This window comes from Myiozetetes cayanensis, unplaced genomic scaffold (genome assembly GCF_022539395.1).
Source record: "Myiozetetes cayanensis isolate MyiCay16 unplaced genomic scaffold, myiCay2020 scf14, whole genome shotgun sequence".
Lineage (NCBI taxonomy): Eukaryota > Metazoa > Chordata > Aves > Passeriformes > Tyrannidae > Myiozetetes > Myiozetetes cayanensis.
In genome coordinates, this window is record NW_026087048.1 from 14,198,775 (window position 1) to 14,216,078 (window position 17,304).

Consider the following 17,304-nt stretch of genomic DNA (forward strand, 5'->3'; position numbering starts at 1 on the left):
TACAAGCACGAAATTGCATGGACAGTAGGATATTTCCTGCTACCCTTCTGGCAAAGGACTTCCAAATTATAAACACAAGGGGATTTTAAACAGAACAGGCTTTTCCCACAACAGGATTATTCCTGAAACAGGCCCTGTCTTTAGCCATCCCGGGGAGAGGGGTCTCAAATGTAGCAATGGTCTAATATATAAAGTGGAGAGATGAAGGATGCCCAGTCATGCTGGGATTCCCTTCTGCTTACAGCTAGAAACGTTCCTGTATTTCAGCAATTAGAAAAAAAGCCAAACCAACCAAACAAAACAAAACACAAAAATCCCCCCACGTAACGAAGAACTCTGCTAGAGAGCTGCAACATTTAGACCCTGGGTTGGATTTTATTACCGTGATGAAATTACACAAGCATCGCCTCTCTCCCTGCCTGCTGTGCAGCTCCTCGCTCTCTCCCCTTCTCTTTGGCAGCCTCCGCACGCTCCCTCCGCCTTCGCTCCGCAGTCGGGCCGGGGGCGGCGTGGATATAGGTGGGACACGCAGCCCTGGGCTCCCTCCCAGCGCTGGGGTTCCTGGGCAGGGATCCCTGGGCCGCATCATTGGCATGCGGCTCCTGGCAGGACTGCATCACTGCTAGGGGAGATGCCAGCGCAGAGCCGCGCTGCGCCGCTCGCCGCGCTGCGCCGCCCCGGCAGCCGCTCCGCCGGCAACTTGGGGTGCCCGAGGTAAGAGCCCGTCGCTCCCCTCTGCTTCGCGGAGAAAGGGGTGAGAGCTGGCAGCCCGTGGGGTCTCGGTGCTCGGGAGGCAGCTCTGGGGGAAGGGGGTGGGGGGGGAGAGGGCAGGGAAAAGCTCCCTGCAGGAAACTAAAGCAAAAGGTGCCACTGAAAACAAAGATGCTCAAGGGCGGTGGAGGGTCGGTGTCCGAGTTGGGATGGATCGGTGGGAACTGTAGGGGCTCCCGTTAGCGTAATGAGACTGGAGGGGTCGGAGCCGTCGAGGGCGAGTAATTTAAACCATCCCCGTTACGCTGCCCTCGCTCTCTGCCAGAACCCAGGAGCTGCTGCGCTGTAGAGTTTTAACTCGGGCTGAAGCAATTTCTAAGAGTGCTCCCAGTGTGTGCTCAGTTTGCGGTGGACGCAGATGGAGAAGGAGAAGGTGTTTGCTTGGGGGCAGGGACTGTCGTGTCCGCATGGAGCTGTGTGGGACTGTGTGGGTGGTGGCACCCCAGGGCTGTGTGTGGGTGTGCCGGTGCCCGCGCACGCCGGCCCCGGTACCGCACCCACTGTAATTGTCCTGCCTTCATCATCTCCTCCAGGAGAGCTTAACTGCAGCTACAGCTAAAAACTGCAGTTAGTTCTTTCCGACCTCCTCTGTTAGGGAGGGTTAAATGAAGACACGGAGGGAAAGCAGCGATTTGGGAGCTGTCGCGGGATGCGGGTTCTGTGGCGAGAAGTTCCCGTGCATGTGTGTGGATGCTCATTGCACATCCTGTAACCCATCCAGGCACACATCTCTGCAGGGACTATTTTTCTTGAAGGGGACAAGTGTTGTTCAAGGGAAATTTTTTATTACATGTGTCAAACTGCAGCAATGTGATCCATAACACCAAGATTCCATTAAAAATAATTGGTAAGAACTGGCTCCACAAGGATATTACTTGTCAGGGATGACCTTGTCTCAGGAAAAAATGGAAAAGAGTAACAGCTTGATGATAATGTGTAGGTGGGGAGCATGCAGTGCTCTGTGTGCACCGAGGGGGATCTCTCACTGCCTTGTTTAGGTCAGGCACTTCTAAGCACATGCTAGAACTTAAAGGGGTCTCCTTCCACTGGGAGTCAGAGTAGAAATTCCAGATAGGATGAGACTAAATCTTGTGTCTCACATGACATGAAAATTGCTGTTTCATGTCTCCTCTGTATCCCTGGTGTTATCATTTGGGGGAAGGCGGAGGAAAAGGGTTAATTGTCTGTCTTACTTAGCCAGATATTGAATGTACAGTAGTGCCGCACCGATCATCCCAGGCATCCAGCCAGATGTTCTGCTGCACATTTGGAAATACACCTTGGTGTCTCTGCCTTAAATGACATGGGACCCAAACACTTCATGCAGTGGGATGTCCATGGTCAGGATAACCTGGAGGAAGGAGTGGGAACAGAGGCAGCATCCAAGGCTTTTTCTACTTCTTCATGATGGAAGAGCTCTCTTCCATCCTCCAGCAGAAAGAGGAGGGGAACATCTCCCTTCACTGCAAGAGAGTTACCACAGGTAGCAGCACCTACAGGGAGACCCTGGGTCTCAAGAGATCCATAAGGCCCTAATTACCTCCCAGTATTTCCCCTCTTCGTGGCTCTGTTGTGAAAGGCATGTCTACCACTATTAGGTGGACTCAGCTGGAGATCAGATCTGCAATGATAACCTTAGGTTTTCCTAACCCAATTTTGCAAATGCATGATGTGAGTGCTGGGGGGACCCTTCCGGAGCATCAAAGATAGACACAGAAAACAGCAGACAGGAGACAGCCTTTCACGTCAGCTTGTCCATTTCTGAGAGGTCTGTCCCATGAAGTAGCTATTTGAACCCATTTATGTTCTATAACATCTTTAAATTAAAGTCTCTGGTACCTGAGAACTTCTGATTGAAGGAGCTGAGCTGCTGGTGGAAGCCCACTCAGGTTCTGATGCAGCCATGAACCTGCAAGTGCACAGCTGGGTGCTTCCCAAAAGTCAGCCTTTCACCTGCAGATGATTTCTGAAAATCTGATTGCATGTCTGTAGAAAGGGTGTGTGCCCCAGCTTCTGACAGCGCAGTCAAAAAGGGTGTGAAAAATCCCACAAGGAGAAGAAGAGCCACATGGGCTGGTGCTTGGTACTGAGGGTGCAGGAGTTTGGTTTCAAAACAGGAATTGATCAGGAAAAGGCAGAATGATGAAAATGCACCCCTTTCTTGCTTTGAGCTGGGAGCATTACTTTTGGTGAAATGAAATGTGATAGACGAAAAAGGCAGGAAAATCCACCATGATCCATGATGATGCTGTCCCACCTGTACAGCACGCATTTGGGCAAAATTTGGTGAGGCCAGTCTGGGGTTTGAGGCTCATCCTGCAACTGGTGCAGCATGAGTCCAGCTCCCTTCCTTGCCTGAGCCAAATGACAGCCCTCAGTTCCTCCCTCCTCCCCTCAGAGCTGTTGTGTGTGGCCCCTTCCTGGCCACAAAATCCCAGAGCTGATAACAGTCCTGCTGGGGAATCTAAAGGCAGCCTTGAAAATCCTTTTCCTGCATTGCCAAGCCAGCAAATTGATTTTCCAGATCATGAGCTGAACCTCTGAAATTGTTCTCTTCTGAAGAGATTATGGAATTACTCCTGTACTAATGAATGCTTTAATGTTACGGTGACTAAAGTCCCATAAGGACTTAACAGCCAAAAAAAAAGGACACTGTAGGAAAGGGGAGCCTGTGGTGGCTGTGTCAGACCTCACTTCACCATCTGGAGCAGAGAGGAGAAGGAAAATGAGAGGAGGGTGAAGATGGACCCATGGTCCCCCAGGAAGCTGCTGAATCCATCAGGAATACCTTCTGCAGCTCCCAACTTTATCCCTCTGTCTTTGAGTGCAAGCAAGGAAACGTTCCTAATGTTAACTATTGCTCTCCCTGTTCACCAGCTCTCTGGTAATTACCTGTCCCCTCCCTCAGTGGGAATAACTCAGCTGCTGGTGTCCATGCTGGGAGAGCCCCAGGGTGGGCAGCAGAGCCAGGTCGCTATTCCCAAATCCCATGCATGCTGCTGTAACCTGCCATGGGATTATCTGAGTTTAGCACTTCCCTTCTGCCCTCCCAATACATCACTGTCAGGCTCTGTAGTTCAGGATCATGACACTGGTTTCCACATATGCAGTAATATACATTCCCTGACACCCCCCAAAAGGAGTTTGGCATTTATCAGGGAGAAAGTGTGCTTGTGGGGATGAGTCTGCATTGATCCTGCTGGTGTTCAAAGACCACAGTCTTGCCTCTGCTTTACTAACCCTGGTTTTATGGCACTGTAACTCCACAGGTTAGAACCAGATTGTCCCAGTTCTGAGCAAGAGCAGAGTTAACCCCTAAGATGGAATGGAAAAGCAGTGCAGGGAAACCGTCTCCATGCCACAGGAGCTGCAATGCAAGGGGAAGGCTGGTCTATATTTAGGTTAAGGGCTCTGCACAGAATGGGTAATCCTCTTTCCATGAATTATCCAGGGGATTAGACAGCTTTAAACTCCCCCAGGCCTCCCCGGCTGCAACCAGGCTCGGTGGGAGCCAGGGGGGCAATGGCCAGAGGGAGGTAGGTGCAGGCAGGTTGTTGATGACTCATTTGGCTGCTGCCAGCCTTGCCAAGCACTCCAAGAGGTCACCACAGGCCCAGACGCAGAGTGACACAGGAGTGACGTGCAAGGCAAAAGGGAACATCCTGATTAGGAAAGAACACAGAGCTTTATAAATAATTGCAGAGACGAGGGAGTTGGCAGCAGGTAGGAGGAGGGACAAGGGACCAGAAGCAGCAGTTTTCCAAAGTGTAATATCCTTGCCAGACTTTTCCAAGCTGTTTCTCGAACCAGAAAAAGGGATGCTTTTGGAACTGCAGCCGATACATCTGAGGAGATGCTCCAAACCCACCTGCTTGGGCTGGCTCTGCAAATGCGGTTCCAAGGATGCAAGTCAGGTTCATCTATTTAGAGTGCGAATGGATCACTGTCAATACTCCATTAAAATGTTGAAGGGAGGCCAACAACACAGCTCAGGGACAGTGAGGGGGTGGGGAGGAATGGGATGCAGGGAGGGAAGCAGACTGGATTGCACCAAAACCTGAATATTTCACTCAGTTATGAGGCGAGTGCCCATAACAGATTTCTGCCCTTTACCTAATGCACAACTGCTGGAAAAAAAATAAAAGGAGTCCTGTCACTAATCTCACCCTGGGGGCCTGTAAATGCCATAGAAGAAAAATTCTTGTCACCCCTGGGTGTGGGTCTTGGCACAAAGCTTTGGTGGGGAGATGAATGAGAAAGGCTCAGCTGTGCAGGCTGGGCTGAAGTTGACACCCACCTCTGCAGGGACGCCAAGGGGGCTCTTCCTCTGGTGCCAAAGGTGGTGGAAAAAACAGGGAAGGGGACCTGCCTGTGAAGCAGCAACAGAGTCCTTTCGTGGGAGACTGGCACTTCTGATTTTCTATCTGTGGGCTTGTGGTGGAGCCACTCTTTTCCTCCATTAGTCTCTAAAAGCCGGGATCTAGCTCAAAACTAGGATGGTTTGTCCTTCACTCAGTTTTCCAGGCTGTAACTAAGAAATCAGTGCAGGGGTTTGATTTCCCCGATTTCCTTTGCCTTCCATTGCTGCCTGGACATTTTGCCACCTTGTCCTGGAGTTACATTCCCCTGGATACTAACCCTGTGGACCCTCATAGTACAGCTGCCATTCCCCAGATTCACCCTTGTTCTGTACTGCAGGAAAGTCAGGTTTATTCACAGAGAAGTTAAGTGCACCAAGGCACTTTATTTTTCCCTGCATTTAAATCAATTTATTCTATTCTCTGCTGCTTATCCTACATACCCTAAGTCAGGATTTTGACCCTATTTTATTTTCCCCTGCCCAGAACTGGGACAAGTTGAAAGCTTCACCCTGCTGTTCAGCATTCCCTCTTTTACTCACATCATCTGGAGGATGCCATTTAAGTAATGTCAGGGGAGCTTGAGTTGAGGAGGGAATAAATGAGCAGCCTCCCAGCTCACTGCTAGGATGGGAAATTCTGTGGCTGGCCCTGCAGCTCCTGCCTTGCCCAGACACTCAAGCAGAGTCAGTGTCAACCCTGGCTTGTTTCTGCCTGTGAGGGTAGAGCAAGAAATCACCAGAGAAAGCCTGAATGGAAGAGGGAAAGCAGAGAAGGGAAAGACCGGGGAAAGTCTTTGCCTTTAACGTGAGCTAATGTCTTTCCTCCCTGCGTCGAACATCCTCAATTTCCTGTTTAACTTAAAGTCAACACATCTGTCACGTTAGCATCGCCCGCTGCCTGGTTCCCCCAAGCCACCCCCCTCCCATCTGCTCTCCCTGCTGCCTCCAGCCTCCCTCCACTCCTTTTGCTTTGCGGCTGGGGGTGTGAGCCTGCGATTGTGTTTTCTGCTGGCTGATGGACTTTTCCGTTGCTCATGATTCAGTACCTGGATGTGGCCGCAGCGGGATGATCTGCTTGGCTTGCAGAGCATTTACTTCTAATCTCCGGCTTGTGACATCCCAGCAGAAAAGGGTGACCCTTCCAGGAGCAGCTCCACAGGCTAGAAAGAGGGGGAATGGCTGGTGAATGGCTCTGATGAAATATTTCCTAGTCCTGGTAAGCGATGATGCTTTTCTCTTTGGTCTCTTTCTGGACAATCAGCCCTGCTGCAAAAGTAATATGGCTTAATGGGTTAAAAGCAAAGGGAGGGGAGCAGAAAAAGAGACAGAAAAAACAGTGAAGCTCATTTGGTTTGTACTGAAGCTTTTCCAGGGGTCAGTGCTCAGTTAGTGAACTGAGTCTGGGAACTGAGCAGATCAATGTGTGTGCCTGGGCAGTCAGACCAGCTCTCACTCACGTGCAGTTCCACAGCTCCATTGCTGTATATTTTTTCCTACTGGATTTCCAGCTTGGTCTGATGCTCTCCATGGGGTAGTCCTAGGTGAGCTGCTACCTGACTGCTGCTGCTTCTGCCCTGCGCTTGTTACTGCAGGAGTTATGGGCAGTCATTCATAAATTCTTGCCCCTAAGACCCCTCAACCCTTCTAGCTGATAGACTATCTCCATCATTAAGTCTAAGTGAATTTTTCACTGAAACTAGTCCCCCTCTGCCAGTAGCTGCTATATAGAGAGGTGCAGATAAAGATATTTGGGAGGAAGAGGGTCTCACTGGACTACACTCTGCAGGGACCATGAGCTATCTGGTGTCCTGGCTTACTGGCTTACTCTAAATGAGAGGTTTGTCAGTCAATATATCCCACAGGACTCACAAAATGGGTGTCCTGCTTCTTAGTTGAGTGACAGCAGAGCTCTTACACCAGGGATGAATTTAGGGCCCTTGTTTAAAGAGGATCAGGGAATAATAAACCTAAGAGCAGCCTTTGCAATCTGGCTGTATTGAATCTGCAAAGGTCCGTATATAACAAAAAACCTCCAAAAAACCAAACAAAAATAAAACAAAACAAAAACAAAAAAAAAAACCACCACAAACAAACAAAAAATGCAAAAAACCACACAAACAAAAAACCCCAACAACAACAACAAAAAACCAAACAAAGGAAAAATACAGCCGTGAAGCCTTGGCAGTTTTTATGACAGGTACAAACCCATGACCTTCTTAACAGACCTGTGTTTCACCCAAAAACTGACACAAAATACAGTTTGGGGGTACCAAAACAATTTTTTTTTCTGCATTTCTTTATGACAGGCAGAGTTAAAAACTACTCCTGGAGAACATTGCTGATATAACTTGTTTATAAAAATATTCCTCTCACGATATATTCATACAGAAACCTCCACTTGCTAAAAACTCACACATTTCATACCCTTTGATGTTTAGATACTGTGACACTGAGAGTGGGGCACTCTGGGTTTTGTGCTTATTCTAAAGAAACCTGGAAGTTTCAAGCACCAGTTATATTAAATATAAAGATTCTCCCCTCTTGAGCAGAAAGTTTTGGCTTGGGGTTTTGTTTCACATGTGTTTCAGGGTGACAATCTTATGTGCCAAATCTGTGTCTGGCAAACAGTGGGTGAAGAGGGAAGTGGAAGGGGCTTTGCGTGACTGAATCCCAGCACTGTGCAAGGAGAGAGTGCAGGAGTTGCCCAATTTGTTGTCTTGGGGGGGTTGATGATTGTATCTGTGAGAAAATCCTCTTAGGACGGCTTTTGTGTCCTTTAACCAAAACACCATGGGCTTTTTCAAAAGGCTGAAAATCCTTCATTCTCTGTTTTCTGGAATATTATTTCTGAGCGCCATAAATTTCTTTAAATTGTTTTTCTTGTTAGATTATTTTCTAAAACTTGCAGTAATGTTGAAGCCAGGGTATCTTTGCTGTCAATTTGGTGTTTGTCCATTTGACTTTTCTCCCACATTCAGTCTGGGATGTTGGCCAGTGGTGACTGTGCTTTCCTGATCCCTGCTGCAGTGCTGCCTGGAAGGGTTAATTTCCCAGATTTAATTAATGACTCTGTAATATTTATAAAGAGAAAATCATCATACCCATCTGTGATAATTTTGGTACTTCTGCCAAGATGAAATTCTGCAGCCAAATGAATATTACAATATGCTGGATGTAGAGGCTTTTATAATGTCCCAAAGTTATTTCCTGAGAGATCCTGATCTGATGTTGGGGAAGTGAAGGACAGATCCTTAAGCCTTTGTGTCTGAGTTGAATGTGTTACAGAATTAATGAATGTTATGACACTTAACTTTAGCCTTTTCTCATGGACATTTGGGTTATAAAGGATGGATTTCCCTTGTGAAAAAAAATCCATTTGATGAGGCCAGGGAGTCATATGGGATCCTATGTGAAGAATACTCCAGATCATTCCTGTGATGGCACTTGGCATCAGTGTCATCAGCTCTTCAGGGCAAGGTAATCAAGGAGATGGAAGATGAAACCTTTCCTTGCCAGGGAGACTTCCACATTATTTGATTGGAATTGGAATCCAGTCACCTCATGCTTGTCTCTCCAGATTTTTCTTGCCACATCTGCTAAATTATCACCAGCTATTTGAGTTTTAAATGAGGGCTTCCTCCCGCACAACCCATCTGCTCAGCCTGTTTGTTCTTCCCGTGCAGTCACGACTTAGTGCTCACGTTTATGTCAGAGGAAACACTCTGGTGTTGGGGGTAGAAGGAAGAGGGGATCAGGGTGGCCTTGAAGATTCCCTTGGCTGTGTTGAATTCCAAAGAGAAGCTGGGTTAACACTGAGGGAAGAACCTCCTATGAAAGAGAATTAAGCCAGGTCAAGGGAGCTGGGAAGCTCAGGCCACTTTGAGGACAATTCTTTTTGTCTTCTAGTACTATCCCAGGGAATCTTTACAATTGGACATCGTAGACTCTCCCACAACTAAGGTGGCATAGCTCACCTGGTCATGTCCTTGACTGCCCTAATGCCAGGGAGGTAGGAGAAATTAAAGCTTTTTTTTTGCTTGGAGGTGGCTGAAATGTGTGTTTTAAGGTATTCTAATCTGCTTCATTAAAATGGAGGAACTACAGGTCTTCAGAGATACTTTCTGCTCACCTTGGTGTGACAAACCTGAAGAAATGACTACAGATAAAGAGGGATGTGATAAGAGATCTACAAAGTTGTGAGTGACATGGAGACAGTCAGTAGGGCTGTTGACTATCTCTTCCAGTCCAAGACCCAGGCAGCATCAGAACTGATTAAGAGAAGCCTGGTACAGTTCCAGGATACCTCTTTGTGTGGGGACTGCAGCAAGCCTGATGCTGGGCAGGCTCCTACAGGAGATGCTGCAGGACTGTGTGGCAGCTGGTTCTCAGTGATTCAGTGTTTCCAGTTAAACTCGGTGTTTTGCTGTGATTCACAGCAGCTCTTGTGGAAGATGAGTTTACAGGAAGCTGGAATTCATCTGCTCCTGACTGGGTGATGGATGGATTTGTTCAAGCTCTGGTTCCCTCAGTGCTGCCAGCACAGTGGGTGCCTCCTTGGCCCCCCATCCTGCCAGGCTGGCAGTGAGTGAGAAGACTGTTGTCCTCTGAGCACTACTGAAACACACACTTTCCCAGTCCTGGCATGAGGATAATCCCTGTGGCATGTTCTGTAAAATGTGAGAGGGTGAGTAGAATCCCTGCAGAAGATTTTTGACCATGGAGAAAGTACAATGGGAGCCAATCTACTCCTGAATGTGATATGCTTTACACCCATCCTACTCTAAAGGACTGAGCTCTGGTACTGCAGTGGTAAACTGAGGATAGGTCCTCTGTCAGGACACAAGTGGTCACAGCCTGTCTCAGGGAGAACCTTGCCTCCTCCATGGGACATTTCTCTTGCCCTTTATGACAGGTGGTCAAACTGTTGCAGATTAACTGCTCTAATTAACTGTTCTAATTAACTGCTTACAGGTTCCTGACCTCCTGAACTCATATCCATGCCGTTCTCAGACATGCAGGACTGTCCTGGTGTCAGGACAATCTCTGCCTTGGCACTCAGGGGAAATCCCTATAGAGGAAGTGGTGGTGACTTCTTTGAGGAATCTCATTTATGTTGCAGTCCTAGGAGTAGTGATGGTCCTCCATCAAGCCTGGTGACATCTCCTGGGGAGATTAGCACAGCCAGAGTATGAGGTTAAGGGCAGATTGAATGGGATGCCTCCATGAGGATGACTGAGGGATTGGGGTACAAGAATGGATGTATGCAAAATTCTTCTCCAGCTGTACTTGGCACAGAGTATCTGTTGCACTGGACACTCATACTAATGGATAGAAGTTCTTTTAGATTTACAAATTATCCTGAGTGGCTGGATCCTGATATTAGTCTCAGGGCTGTAAATCCAGTAAAATAAGTAAAATTGTTCTGGTATTTGGCTCCTCATAATGTAGTAAACACAGAAAGTGATCATTCTGCTCTGTACACAAAGTCCAAGGGTCTCTCTGCCCTGATAGGAGGGAGAGAGCAGAAGGAGGAGGTGATTTGGGCTCATGGCTGCTTGGGGCCACAGGAGATGTGGGCTTTTTACGAGTGGCAACTGGTTCTGAAATGCTTTCTGCCTGCTTCAAAGGAGGAAATCTGACCCAAATTCCTTTCATCTGCTTCCACTGAAGCTGAGTGGGCACCAGTGAGATCAACCATTTCTTTGGAGGGATGTGGGGGGTGGTACATTTGTCCTTCTGCACCCCTACATCACATGCACTTGCTGCCCAAATTCACAGCTGTTTTATCAGGACTGTCTCATTTCAGGCATCTAGTGTGCATTAATTATGAGCATGTGTAAATGAGGTGTTAAATGATTTATACACAGACCCAGATTGAGAAATCCCAGTGGTTTCTTCTCTGGATGTGTAGTCAGACTTCCTCACATTCAGGAGGAGCTCAGGAGCCTTTTCACTTGTGATACAGACCCAAAATTGCTAGTCTTGGTGGAGGCTGAGCGTCCCTGGTGAGCCAAGGCTCACCAATGGGACCAGCACATGCATGAGGAATCCTGCCATTCACTGGCCCTCTGGGGACTGTGGTGATGCTCCGATGTCAGGCCACCCTTGGGAAGATGGGGAATGCCTTTTGCATTCTCAGAGCCAGAAGATGGGAATTCAGAGCAGCATCATTTTAATTAATCTTGTATTTATTATTTATCACTAATTGAATATGCTTTTGGTGCTTCTTTTTCTTCTTTTAGATAAGGGTGTTTGAGGTTGTTTATTAGTATCTATTTTATAATTCTAGCAAGAGAGGATCCTTTGTTCTTAGTAGCTCAGACACTGCAAACCATCAGAGATGCTGCCTGTGCTGTGGCCATGCCTGGATTGGTGTCCAGGGGTGCTGGGCAGCACAGACACCTCCAGCCCAGGGTGCCCAGCAGCAGGGGAGGGAGAAGCCAGAGCCTTGTTGGGCTGCTGGGGACTGGGGAGGTGGCAGGGCTGGGGGGCTCTGGCAGGGAACGCTCATGAACCATTTCTGACCAGAAGGCATTTGGTGTTTTGACATGTTTTTGAAAAGCCAGGCATGACCATTGACTTTAGTCAGTGGGTACTCCTTCTTAGGCCTTTATTTTCAAACAACTCTCCTTAGGCATGGTGGCCACCAACAGAGTCTGCCCTGAATGCTGCAGAGCCAGCCCACAGAAGACTGATGTCCTTTCAGCTCCTGTAATCCCCCTGACACACACAGGACAGGCATGAAGGGGATGAGGAAAGATTAGGAAAAGCCTAACTTTCCCCCACACACACCCTGCAAGTTCTGCAAAGCCTTGTCTGTACCCAAGGCTTACACCCTGCCTGTTTTAAAACCAGAAAGAAGTGGGAGAGAGCTCAAGTCCTGCTGACTCACAGTTACAGGGCGCTGAGCACAGCAATTTCCCAGCCATTAGAAGGAAACGTAAGATTTACACCTGGAAAGCAGCTGAGAATTTGGAAGACAGGAATGAAAAATAAGGTGCTTCAAAGCCATGCTGTTTGAAAGCTGTTGGAGCTAAAGCAGCAGGCTGAAACAGGGGCTCCTGCTTGGCTTTCTCCACAGCAAATTTGTATAGGAGGCAAGTTCTCAGGATGGAGAGAGGCTTGGTGAGGGTGGGAGCACTCACCCCCCCTCGCCTGCTCTGCGCCAGGCAGCTGCTGCTGGTCCCTGCTGTTCCAGGCCATGCAGCTGATTAAATATTGAAAGGGTTTGGTTGCTGTTGCTTGAAAAGCTTCTGTCTGGATGAAAATGAAGTTATGTGAGGACAAGTTTGTGCTGGTGCAATTAGTCTCTGTTTAAATACGTCTGATCATAAACAGACCAAAAATAGCTTTGTGGATTTTAACATAAAGGCACCCTCGGGACGTGGGTTTGGGTTACTCCTCCTCGGAGCCACATGGGAGAGCTCAGGGAGGGGGTATTGCAGATGGAGGTCAGGCTGAGTTATCAGAATCACTGTGGCATTCAGAGGTTGTTGCAGGTGCTCAGAGGCTGGTTGTGATGGGAACCAGCACCTGAGGTTTGCGTGTTCACACAAACCCTGCTCCAGGCTTGCCTCCCACACACCCCCAGCACCCTGGGAGAGAGGGTGATAGATTGAGATGCAGGCAGAGAGAGGGGAGGGAAAAAGGATTTGTGATGAGTTATAGGATTAGGCAGAGGCAGGAGGGAAATTGGGATTAAGGTAGGGGCCAAAGTGTGCAGATGATGAGATTGAGAGAGTTGACATTTCTGGGAGGCTGTTCTTAAACTTCCACAGAGTTCTTCAGAAGCACTCTGTGGAAAATCACCCACCTAAGCAGTGGGAAAAGGAAGCCAAGTGTGGAGAAAGAAGGTCCTGTACTGACTAGTGGCACAGCCAAACCTCAAATATAGACAAGAAAAAGATACGTTCAGATGGAAGTAGAAAAAACAACCATTTTTCTGCTCTCCATCCAGGCCTCTGTTGCACTCTCATTTCCTGAGAGGATGTGGAGGGCATTTTCCAGCTTCTTAGCTGTGCCTCCTAAACTGTATGTCTTGATACCTTCCTGACAGAGCACCAAAGGGACAATCCCTTCACAATCCCTATTGGTAGTGGGTACTAAAGATTTCCAGTCACCCCTTCTGAACTTTTGGATAATCTGGATACTGGATTCACCCATGGAGGTCCCAGAATCACTGGTAACACCCATGTGTGATTTCATGAGTTTATACAAAGTTCCTTCTTTCCTGCATGCAGACTCAGTGAGGATGCAGGGGATCTCTGCGGGCTGTGACTGCAGAGAAAGGCACAATGGGCACAGCAGCAGGGCTTGGCCTGAGACATTTGGTCATTTTCAGCTGTCAAGAAAACACATTTGAGCTGGAAAAGAAAGCTCCTATCATTGTCTGAGTGTCCAAAACACATGTGCAAGTCTGTCCTTTGACCAAGGGAAAACCTCGGGAAAATGTTTCTTATCTTGTATAAATATAAACGGAGAAAAGATACCAACTTGATTGAAATGCTGCTGTAATCTGCAGAGATGCTGGATAATTTATCCTGAAAGCACCTGGCCATACAGAAGGCAGAGAGGCCATCCAGCCTGGGGGAACGGGACAGGCTGGGTAAAGAGCTGCTGGTCCCTCTGGGTCATGTAGGGGTTCAGAGAGAGGAAGGAGAGACAGGATTTCCATCCTTCCTGCAAGGGGAATTTAGTCCTTGCATTGAACTGCATAGGTTTTAACAGATAATCATCACTGAAACTGGTTTCTAGTTGCTCTTATCTATAAATTAAGTCATATTTACGATAATTTTAATAAATATTCTTTGAGTTTGATGATAGTGTCCGATGGAAGTCTATAGAAACAGCTGTGACTAAACATACAAGCAAAGCCTGAATGAACTGGACAGTATTTGCTAAACCAAACTGGAAATTTAGCAGCTTATTTTTTTAAAAATGGTAAGGAAAAAGGGATGATATTTATCTTTTTTTTTCTCAGAATAAGATGGTATATCTGCAGCAGAATTTGCAGTTCACATTTTCATTATTCTTTAGACCTAATTGAAACTTGATTTCAAAAATTACATGAATCAGCTCAGCTTATGGTGGTCATTGATCAGTTTCTAAGCGGTTTTTTTAATGGTGTTTCATGACAATTGTTAATTGCACTTGATTAGAAGAACACAGTCACAGTAGAGCTAATGGATGGATTCTCAGCTGAGCAAATCTGGATTAATTTACAGCTCTGAGGTTGTGATCCATAACATATTTGAAATCAAATTAAAAATCCAGAGTGGTGTTATGAGAATAGAGGATGTGTGTTCATGGTGAAAGTCATTTAATATAATTTTGGAATATTTTTCATTCTTTCAGAGCATCTAGTCTAACTGTTCAGTTTCAGTTATTTTTTCTAATTGTTATAAAAAAGTTTTTGCCCTGGGAAATATTCCATTTGGAAGACTTCCAAAAGAAAATATCTCCTTTGGTATTTAAAAATCAAATTCTGAGACGGATTTTTATTCCTACTAGATTTAGATAAGCGATTTGATTTAAAAAAAATGCAGAATTTCCATCTCCCAGAAGTGTACTGAAAAATGCAGGGCCTGATTGTAATTATTTAATTAACCATTGTTGGGGGGGGGTGTTCCCTCGTACATACTATGAAATAATACTGGTTTCATTGGATAGTTTTTGGATGATTTTGGCAGGCTTACGACATCTGAGCCCCTGTGGCTCAGCAGAAACGTACGGCAAGTAAGGAAGAAACACAGCCTGTTATTTCTGTGCTACACAGATTTTCCCTCAAGTTGGAAATAATGCTGGGTCTGACAACCCCCAAAGTTGCAATTTATCTCCCCAGGCAAACAGGTCAGGTCAGAACAGTCCCTTCCCAGGGGTCTTGATCTCCTGTGCAACTTCCTGGCCAAGGACTATCTGAATGAGAGGATTTTCCCCTTTTGATGCTCTGGGAAGGCAGCAGCCTGAGGGATGTGGTGTGGGGGCTCAGGGCCCTGTCAGAGGCTGAATTATAAGAGAAAACCTTTGTCTTCTTCCAGTTAGTAAGTCTAGCTCTTGCTCAGCTTCTTCCTTTAATTCCTCCTTTCTGTCAGTGTAAAGTGTGTGGGAGGGATTCACCGTGCAGGGATCCCTCCTGGATGGAAAGGCTCTCTGGCTGCAGGAGCAGTGGTGCAGAGCTTGGGGCCATCCACCCACAGACATCCATCTCCCTGCTGGGAAGCTGATGGGAGCTCCAGGGGCCTTTCAACGGCAGCCAAACAAGCAGCTCCTTGCCCTGCCTTTACAGCAGGTGGGAGGTGGCAGCTGGTGGATCCCTGCCCTGTGGGGGTACCGGGGATAATGGAGCTGCTTCCCTGATTAACTCTGGCAGCGGCTGCTGAGTTAATTAGTGGGCAGATATAGGATACTAGGCATTACTAATTTGTCCTCAAATGCAGCTTGGAGCTGAGTGGGTTTGGGGTGAATTTCATCCCTGTTGTTAGCAAAAATAATTTTCAGGATCTGTTTCAAAATGAGCGTTTGAGCAGGAGACGCTTCGACTGTTTCCCTTGTGAGATTCCATTATGAGGTTCAATCTATGGGAGATGTCAGTCCAGAGTCTCCCTACACGGCTTCATTTTGCATCCATCTGGCCTTGTTTGCTCATGCCTGGACTGCCTTGTTCCTGCCAGGAGTGGTCATTCTGGTTTCATCTTCCCACTTGGAAGGGGAATCTTGCTTGCTCCAAATGTGGGGGATCCAATTAAGCATGAGAGGCTCCTGAGAGGTGTCTAGAAATAATTTATATGCTGTGGTTGCAGAAGCAAAGGCTTGTTCTGATCAGCCATGCATGGCTAAAGCACATAAAGGCAGAGATCTCTCAGAATCCCACTGATAAAAAAAGGGACAGCAGGATTCACAATGCCTTTAGTAATTTCACAGGGAGCAACCATTCAGGATTGCACAAACTCAGAGCATCCCGGTGAGAATTCCTGCCCTTGCAGCTGGAAAAGAGCCGTTAACAAATGTTCATTACAATGGTAACCACTTAGCCATTGGCTTGTCGCCATGCCACGATCTGTGCATCAGCAACTCTATTTCCTGCTGGTTCAAGGTAGACAGATGTTTTCTTTGGGGGCGTTATGGAGACTGTAAATGGCTTGGATCAGGATATTGCGTCTGTGCTGCGTTTGTTTTCATCAGATGCTCTTTCTATTCTGAGTGGGTGACGGAAAATAGGTGGAGTAAAAAGGGAGAAAGGTTGAAAATGGAGTTGCTTGTAGTTACTACTCAGTTACTTAGCACAGAGGGGGGTTTTTCTTTCTTTTTTTCTCAGTGAGTTTTGAGTCAAGTGTGCAGATCAAACTTTACTGAACAAACCTGTTCTGCATCCTTATGCAAAGCATTTTTTGCTTGAAGATGGAGTCAATTGCTGTGCATGTATTTACCCTGCTTGAGGAGCCTGCCTAGTTCCCATCTATATTTCATGAGTCTCAACACTCCCCGAGGCTTGCAGCACTCTGCTGTGCCTGCAGTGAAGGGCTGCTCCACTGCAAAAGCAACAATCACTCAAGAGAAGCACACAAACAGATGAAGTTCCCTGGATTTACATCCCCTGGCAGCCTTGGCCTTATGCCCTTAATGCTGGGTGGCATTTGGATGCTCTTTTAGAGCCTGCCTGGAGTCAGGTAGCAGCTGATGCTCAACCAACCTGGGCTGAGGTAGAGAACAAGCCGCTTCTCACACCCTGTGCGAGTTGGAAGTCAATAACAGCACCAACCCCCTCTTGACTAGCTCTGGTGTCTTTTCCATCTTTAATTAGTTAATTGAGAATAAATTAATTAATAGAAGAGTTAAAGCAAGGTTTCTTACATCTGCTGGCTCAGCTGTGCAGTGAGCACAGGTTCACGCAGGTTACTGCCATCAGTTTGTGTTTGATTTTCAGCAACCCCACTGGTGAGGTTTCTGTCTTTCCCCTTGAGATTCTATCCCACAGCCCCAGAAATGCTGATGTCAGGAAGCTCTGTATAAACTTCAGTATCAGTTTGAACTTCAGGCTTTCACATCTGCTGCAATGCCCCAGCACAGCTGGGTCCAGCTTTAAACTATCCAATGAAACCAATGGATTATTGGAAAAGAGAAGCTCACTATCCCTCTTTGGAGAACATGTTTCTTCCCTTTGGTCAAAGAATGTT

The 17,304-nt window shown here is 47.0% G+C and overlaps 1 protein-coding gene across 2 annotated transcripts in view; it reads left to right on the plus strand.

Annotated features, from left to right (window-relative positions):
- Positions 1-287: 287 nt before the first annotated feature.
- SV2B (synaptic vesicle glycoprotein 2B) overlaps positions 288-17,304 on the plus strand; it is a 65,933-nt gene continuing 48,916 nt past the window's right edge. Inside the window, exons 1-2 of one of the 2 annotated variants that reach the window (XM_050309287.1) lie at positions 288-714; positions 6,175-6,347. The gene's annotated coding sequence lies outside the window, so the exon portion shown is untranslated. The remainder of the gene's footprint in view (positions 715-6,174; positions 6,348-17,304) is intronic. The other variant, XM_050309288.1, reaches the window with a different exon arrangement.